Genomic DNA, 8,867 nt, shown 5'->3' with positions numbered 1-8,867 from the left:
AGGTGAGTATCGCTATACTTACCCGTCCTGACGCTGTGTCTTGAGCCCCCAGCTTCTCCGCGCTCTCTCTTCCTGCCTTCAGCGATCACGTGGTGCCGCTCATTAAAACTCATGATATGCGCATATTCATGAGTTTTAATGAGCGGCACCACGTGACCGCTGAAGGCAGGAAGAGAGAGCACGGGGAGAAGCTGGGGGCTCAAGACACAGCGTCAGGACGGGTAAGTATGACCTGACACCCCCTCCCCCCTCCCCCTCTAACCCCCCGGTGTATATGACTCGAATATAAGCCGAGAGGGGGACTTTCAGCCCAAAAAAACGGGCTGAAAATCTCGGCTTATATTCGAGTATATACGGTATGTCAGTGACTAATATGGTTAGTAGTATGTGTGTGTAAAATTTGGTACCTGTATGTATTTAATAAAAGAATGTATTCACAGAAAAAAACTGGCGTGGGCTCCCATGCAATTTTCTCTCCAGAGAGGGAAAGCCATTGACTGAGGGCAGATATAAATAGCCTAGAGAGGGACCATGGTTATTGCCCCCCCCAGCTAAAAACATCTGCCCTCAGTCACCCCAGAAAAGTCGCATCTGTAAGATGCGCCAATTCTGGCACTTAGAATCTCTCTTCCCACTGCCCTGTAGTGGTGGCATATGGGGTAATAAGGGGTTAATGTCACCTTTGTATTGTAACCTGGCTTAGTAATGGAGAGGTGTCAATTATCATCTCTCCATTACTAATCTAAAGTTTGTAAAGGGTTAAATCAACACACACAGGCAAAAAAAAGTATTTTAATGAAATGAAAGACCACATAGTTTTGCCATCTTTATTCTTCTGCTAATCCAAACGATGCCCTCGATCTCCTATAAAAAATTAAAAAACAACAATATACCATACCTGTCCGGCGTTTAGTCCCACAGCGCAATCCATACCTGGGGTTAAATAGTTTACAACCAGGAGCGTTGCTAATACTACCACCCTGGCTGTAAACCACTGAGGAATGAATGAGAAGCTGCCGGCGGCAGCATCAGTGACATCAGCGCAGCCTCCCAGCCTGACCCGCGGTGAACTCTTGAGCGTGGGAAAATGACATTTCATTTTCCCATGCTGCCAAGTTCATCGCAGCCTCCCAGCCTGACCTGCAATGAACCAATTTTTTGTGCTGTCTTTTATGAAAACATAAATTTTTAAGGGAACCTGTTGCCTTAGAAATCTCTATTTGCCTACAGATATAACGCTAATCTGCAGGTAAATAACATTAAAATGCTGCCCTGCCCTGAAAGTGCGGCAACCAGGAGAAAATTAACTTATTTCCTTCTGGGAGCCACTGGCTTTCAGTCATAGGGATGTACACAGAGCGGCTACAGTCACTGCTTACAGCAGCTCCCACTATACTGTGAACACCGGCTGTAATTGGCCGTAATCATGCCCCACCATTGTCTTTAACAGCTCACTGTGCATATACACACTGTAGAGTCGGCTGTCAATCAAAGCACCGAGTCATGCACCTATTTCTAAAAGCCAGCTGCTCATAGAAGGAAAAAAGTTCATTTTCTCCCAGTAGTGTTTTCAGAGGTGACAGGTTCCCTTTAATTATGTCCCACAGTGTAAGTTATGTAACCCTAAATTGCTATGTTGCAACATAGCTGATCTTACACCAGAAAAGGAACTTGTGGCAACAGCATACAGTTTGGCTATGGGATGTACAGTTGCTAAGGCCTGTTTCACACATACGTTTGTTCTGTCTGTCGGCACCCGCCAAAAAGGAGGATTATGGATCCGTGAACGCCGATCCAGGAACGTGAGGCAGTGGATGGGCGGACCGATGGGATCCGTCGATGTAGAATTCTTAAAGGAACAGCAGGATAGAAGCCAAATTCCGGGAGAAGATATGAGCGCGAGATGTGGAAATCCGGGAGTAAGTGGGACTATCGCGATATGGGGGCCGAGATCGCGCGATGGCCGGAGATGGGGGCCGAGATCGCACGATGGCCGCCGAGATCGCGGCGGAATGGAGGAGGCGGAGAAGATCGAGGAAGTCGGGTGAGGAGAGAGAGATTCATTCGCAACCGGGATATAGGGTTAAATCACCCGGACAAGCGCAAAATGCGGATCCGCGCATGAAAAAAACTGTTACATGCTCCGTCCCGTCCGCTTAGCGGACGGCAAAATCTTGGCGGATCCGTACAATAGCGGATCGAACAAATGACCATCCGTCAAAATCCGCCGATAATGCAAGTCTAGGAGGAAAAAACGGATCCGCCAACAAAAATGGCGGATCTGTTTTTTTTGCAAATTGGCGGATCTTGACTGATGGTGACAAACGGATGTGTGAAACAGGCCTAAACTGGACAATTAAAACAAGTATTCAAAAATTAAAATTTAACCTTTTCAAAACATATAAAAATACCATTGCATTGGACAAGGAAGGCTAGGAAGCTTCATGTCCAAAAAGCAAACACCTGCAACAGGTAGCTAAATTTTGGTTCTTTGTACAGGTCTAAGATTGGTCTATTACAATGAATAGTGCAAATATATATATATACAGTGGGGAAGATAAGTAATTGATACATTGCCGATTTTGCAAGTTTTCCGACCTACAAAGAATGGAGAGGTCTGTCATTTTTATCACAGGTACACTTGAACTGTAAGGCCTCTTTCACACATCAGTTTTTCGCCGTCAGGCGCGATCCGGCTTTTTTTTGTAAAACCGGATCCGGCGAAATGCAATGCCGGATCCAGTTTTTCCCCATTGACTTGCATTAGCGCCGGATGGCATTGCGCTTCATCCGTTTTTTGCCGGATCCGGCTACTTGTCTCATTCCGGCGTCTGGAAAAACGGCTACTGTAACGTTTTTTGTCTCCGGCGAAAAAGCCGGAAGCGCCGGATCCGACGCTTCCGGCTTTTTGCCACAATGAAAGTCTATGGGCGCCGGAATGCGTCGGATCCAGAAAAAGACGGATCCAGCCACCGGATCCGTTTTTTTAAGTCTGCGCATGCTCAGATCCAATTGGCCAGCCCCCAGGAAACAGATATAACCTGCTAGACGGATCCAGCAGAAAAACGGATCCGTTTCTACAATTCTCCAAAATTTATGCCGGATCCGTTTTTTCTAAAAATAGCTGGATCCTGCCTGACGGCAAAAAACTGATGTGTGAAAGTAGCCTAAGTGAGAACCTAAAAATATGAAAAATAACCAGAAAATCAAATTGTATTGTCTTTTTAATAATTAAATTGCATTTTATTGCATGAAATAAGTATTTGATCACCTACCAACCAGAAAGATTTCTGTCTCTCACAGACCTGTTAGTTTTTCTTCAACAAGTCTTCCTACTCTGCACTCTTTACCTGTAATAATTGCACCTGTTTGAACTTGTTACCTGTATAAAAGACACCTGTCCACACAATCAATCACACTCCGACTTCTCCACCATGGCCAAAGAGCTGTCTAAGGACACCAGGGACAAAATTGTAGACCTGCACAAGGCTGGGATGGGCTTCACAACAATAGGCAACAGCTTGGTGAGAAGGTAACAACTGTTGGCACAATTATTAGAAAGTGGAAGAAATACAAGATGACTGTCAATCTTTCTGGGTCTGGGGCTCCATGCAAGATCTCACCTCGTGGGTAAGGATGATTCTGAGAAAGGTCAGGAATCAGCCCAGAACTACCCAGGAAGACCTGATCAATGACCTGAAGAGCATTGGGACTACAGTCCTAAGCATTACCGTTAGTAACACACTATGCTGTCATGTATTAAAATCCTGCAGGGCACGCAAGGTCCCCCTGCTCACGCCAGTACATGTCCATGCTCATAAACCAAAAATATAGGCGTATTTTTAACCTAATATTAGTATCCTACTAATAGGTTTATGTGGACAGAAAGCACTATTTACCAAAAAAACCACAAACAAAAATCTTGACAATTACATAATCAATATATAATTTTATTAAAGACACCAAATATGACATGTTAAAAACCAGAAGGACAATACATATAAGACAAACAATGAAAAACAATGCTTAAAAAAAGTAAGGGAGGCGGGTCATCACACACATTATTTGTTAACATAACCCAGGAGTATATATATATATATAAAAAAAAAAAAAAAAAAGTATAAATTCACAAGTTTGCAGGCAAAAAAATATGGTGCATACAAGCTAACGTGCAGTGCATAAATTATTTCCTAGTATAAAGTGCTCTAAATTCAACCATTAGCCGCACAAAACTCCATGTGTGGATAAAAGGTGCAAATACTAACCAGGATTCATGCTGTGTGTGAAGTCACCGCTGCCCCACACTTCAACGCACGTTTCACACGTTAGTTCGTCAGGGAGTGATAAGGAGAGGGGCTCATTTGAGATTTATATAGGGAAATAATTAGCCACAGACCAATAAGAATAAATATATCCATGTGTTTCTTAATGATACTAAATGGGTCACCATGGGAGCGAGAAGTATACCTGATGATTGCATCCGGATATGTAGCGGCACTTGATGCGCTGTCACGGCGATAATGCTCCCGCCGCGAACCTCGCGGCAACGTCACTGGAGGGCGAGGTCGCACCATCCGTGACATCACAGGCGAGACGCGCGACTGGGCATGCGCATGCAGCGAAAACATAGCAAGCGCACAACATCCTGGCAGCCATATTTGGCAAGGACAAAAGGATGGGCAATAAAATAAAATATATGATGGCCACTAGAGTTGAGCAACTTTAGTCGGATCGGCTTTCATGAAACAAAATTTGTTTCAGATGAAACTGGACCGACTAGGGCAAAAAAAGTCGGAGTTTTGTCTGAAACTCGACCCCAATGCAAGTCAATGGGGAATAAAAGTCAGCATTGAGTGGATGAATGTCATCCGCTCAATGCCGACTTTTATTCCCCATTGACTTGCATTGGGGTCGAGTTTCGGACAAAACTCCGACTTTTTTTGCCCTAGTCGGTCCAGTTTCATCTGAAACAAATTTTGTTTCATGAAACCCGATCCGACTAAAGTCGCTCAACTCTAATGGCCACTACTAAATTACTGGTATATCGATATGGCGTATATATCAAAGACTTGAAAAAGGAGATGACATACAAGTGAAGAAAAGGGGAAGTTGTAAAAAAGAAAATATGTAAAATGAAAGGGAAATAAATATGTAAAAATATATAGAATATATGAAAAGTGTGATGTGAATAAAACAAAATAAAAACAATTGATAAATGTGAAATTATATGAATATAATAAGAAATAAATATAGAAAGTTTAAAGATGTGACATAAGAAATATACATATATCAATTATAATACAAACCATAATTGTGATATAAATCACATAAATACTTCATAGACAACAAAAGTGCAAAAAAATATATAAAGCAATTTGTAGACTCAAAATCTTCACTCAGTGTCCAAATGATTCCAAAAATAGACGACAAGGGAAAATTCAAATTCTTTTCTGCAATGGATACAGGATAATAGGATGATCTTCAAAAACATGGTCAAGGAAAATATGTCCCAATTAAGTATCTCCTTCACCAGAGATTCCTCAAATTCACACACACACACACACACAAACTCACACACACAATCACACTCATACACTCACATTCACACACTCACACACACACTCAAACTCACTCATGCACTCACTCACCCACACTCACACACTCACAGTAACACTCACAGTAACAGTCACACAAACGCTCACACAAACACACTCACATTCACACTCACACACTCACTCACACTTGCACTCACACTTAGACTCACACTCATACACTCAGACACTCACACACATACACTCAGTCACACTCACACACACACACTTACATACTCACTCACACTCACACACTCAGACTCACACACTCACAATTACACTCACACTCACATACACTCACTGACACTCTGACTCACACACTCACTCTCATACTCACACTCTCAGTCTCACACTCACACACACACTCACGCAGCCTCTTGTGCGGTACCAACAGCGGAACACCGTCACACTGCGCGTGCACAAATTTCATGCAGGTGCAGTGAATAATTCGGCTGATCCCAACGGCAGATGTGCGACGTGTCTACAGGCAGAGGAAGCCTTAAACATTAAAGGGGTTTTCCCATGAACGAAAGTTCATTTTAAAAATTGTCTGACTGTGTACGGAGCATACCACATCTCCTGGGCAGGGTAGGAAGCAAAAGACAATACTGACATTACAGCAGGGGATCACAGAGGATTCATTTTGTAAGGTAAAATAATTCACTGATTGTTTAAAAACAATATTTTCATTTCCTGTTCTGTCCAGATGTCACTGTATCCCAAAATTCCAAGAGGAGGAAGTTCACCGACCATCATATTGGGACACCCAAGTGATGGGTGTCTCAATCAGGAAACTGCTGCTGGTACCAACCTATTGCAAGGTACCACCAGCGGAACACCGTTGCACTAAACACACACTCTATACGCCATACGCACCAAACACACACGTACTCACACACACTAAAAAAAACAGGTTATCTTGTAGTATTAAAAATGCAATCTCAGTGTACAGCCTTTCAGCTTTCTGACACATGATGATTGCACATGGTCTACATTTAAAGCGCTGAAAATGTCCTTGAGCAAATACTTCTTGAGCAAATACTTACCACCTTGTTGGAGTATGAACTAATTTCCACAATGTCTTCCAATGATTCTAATAGTCCAGAAAAAGCTTTCAGATAGAGTTTCCAGACCTACAAAAAAAAGTAAAACAAAAAAAAAAAATCAGAAAAAAAAAGGGTTAATTAAATCTAAAATGGAATTAATACATTTGTTCTACTAAACTTGATTTGGAGTTTTCTAATAACAAGAAATTGCAGTAACTACAAAGGGGAAGAGCCCCGAATTGAAGAAGATACTTCATTTTCCTAACTAAAAAAAAAAACAGGTTATCTTGTAGTAATAAAAATGCAATCTCAGTGAAAAGCCTCTCAGCTTTCTGACACATGATGATTGCACATCATCTACATTTAAAGCGCTGAAAATGGTAGATTTCATTAAATACTTACCACCTCGTTGGAGTATGACCTGAATTCAACAATGTCTTCCAAGGATTCTAAGAGTCCAGAAAAACTTTTCAGCTATAGATTTTCCTGACCTATAAGAAAAGCAAGGCAAATAACATCAGTTAGGACAAACAGGGTAGAATAAATCCAAAATCCAAAATGGAATAAATATATTTGTTCTACTTATCTTGATTTGGAGTTGTCCAAGGAAAACCTATTTCAGCAAGCGCAAAGAAGAAATAGCCTGGATAGAGGACGAAACTTAATTTTCCTAACTTAAAAAACAGGTTAAAAATTACAAAAATCTTGGCACTCAATATGTGAAATATTCAGACACTTTTATTTTGTGCATGCAGACAGAAAGGTTTAAACGTTTTCGGTCCAGTTTTCACTGTCTTTTCTCTTCCTGATCTCCCCCTGGCCCTATTGTTCAGCCTCACTCCATAGTGCTTTTTTTTTTTTTTCTCTTCTCATCCTGTGCAGCTTACACAACAGCACAGCTGGTGTTAATTTCTATTTCACCAGGTAAATAGAGCAGGAGATGAGGCGCATGCCGGACTCCTGTCATTTAACTCTTCATGTACCTTTCTTTCTCATTTTTACAGCGCAATTCAATTCTAGAAGTTGTATACCCCCTGCTATCAGCGCTGTCTTCATTCCTTATTTTAGTGACCCTGGAGGTCCCTTTTCTGAAGCCCTACGCTGCACAGGTATATTTACCTTCCTTCAACCTATTCCCTGCCTCCCTCTTGTATTTCACTGTTTGATAGGCCATTTATTTTACAGCTGCCTGTAAAAAAAAAAAGCGCTATGGAGTGAGGCTGAACAATAGGGCAGGGGGAGATCACTATCTGTTGTAGTTCCTTCAATGCTCAACAATACTCGCTTATAGGCTCCCTCTTGCTTAACGACCAGCACAGCACCTTTGGAGTTACCATCGCCTGACTCAGCAAAGCACCCTTGGATAGTACCTCTACTAGCCATCTCTCTCTCCTTTGAATTTTTGATGAAGTTGGAACATATATTTTTGTCATGTTTTTTGTTAGTATGTATTTCTGTGATGATGCGGACAGCAATTAACGCCTTGTTTTTGTTCTTCTTTTGTATGTATATTTCAGTAAACGAGATTTTTCTGATGAAGGTCCTATGCTGGACCGAAAATGTTTAAACCTTTCTGTCTGGATGCACAAAATAAAAGTGTCTGAATATTTCACATATTGAGTGCCAAGATTTTTGTCATTTTTAACCTGTTTTTTAAGTTAGGAAAATTAAGTTTCGTCCTATATCCAGGCTATTTCTTCTTTGCGCTTGCTGAAAAAGGTTGCAGGAAGTCGCTTGTCCCCTTCGTAACCCCGCCAAGTTACAGCAAGCCGCTTGTCCCCTTCGTAACCCCGCCGAGTTACAGCAAGCCGCTTGTCACCTTCTTGACTCCCACTGAGCCACCGCAGGCTAAGTTGAGAAAAGGAAAAAAAAACACCACACAAAACTCACGTGTCCTGTCTGTGTGCTATTCAGGACGTTCCATCTCTGCCTGAGACTGTCCAACACACAGGGCGCACCGGGTGCTATTCAGGGAGCCGACCCTCCTCCCAGGGTTTCCCAACACACCGGTCTCACCAGGTCCAGGGGCTCAGCGAGTGCTCTTCAGGACATCCATCTCCTTCTGAGACTGCCCAACACTCACGCCTCACCAGGTCCAAGGTCATACCACGTGCTCCAGGGCTCCGATTCTTCTCCTAGAACCTCCCAACACTGACCCTCCAGGACCTTGCTCACTGAACCCTCCAGGTACACAGTCTTTCCCACTGACCCAGGTCAATACACCACGAAC

At 42.5% G+C, this 8,867-nt stretch overlaps 1 long non-coding RNA gene across 1 annotated transcript; it reads right to left on the bottom strand.

The window, feature by feature from the left end:
* Positions 1-5,284: 5,284 nt before the first annotated feature.
* Positions 5,285-7,249, bottom strand: LOC141091224 (uncharacterized). Its single transcript, XR_012232460.1, has 3 exons — positions 7,040-7,249; positions 6,638-6,724; positions 5,285-5,450 (listed from the first exon to the last, which is right to left on the bottom strand). It is a non-coding gene; the product is annotated as an uncharacterized lncRNA (long non-coding RNA).
* Between the last annotated feature and the right edge of the window lie 1,618 nt (positions 7,250-8,867).

This window comes from Dendrobates tinctorius, unplaced genomic scaffold, assembly GCF_039654945.1.
Source record: "Dendrobates tinctorius isolate UK_male_01 unplaced genomic scaffold, ASM3965494v1 ptg000049l, whole genome shotgun sequence".
Lineage (NCBI taxonomy): Eukaryota > Metazoa > Chordata > Amphibia > Anura > Dendrobatidae > Dendrobates > Dendrobates tinctorius.
The sequence above is the reverse complement of the archived record's forward strand: the minus strand, read 5'-3'. Positions and strand labels throughout refer to the sequence as shown.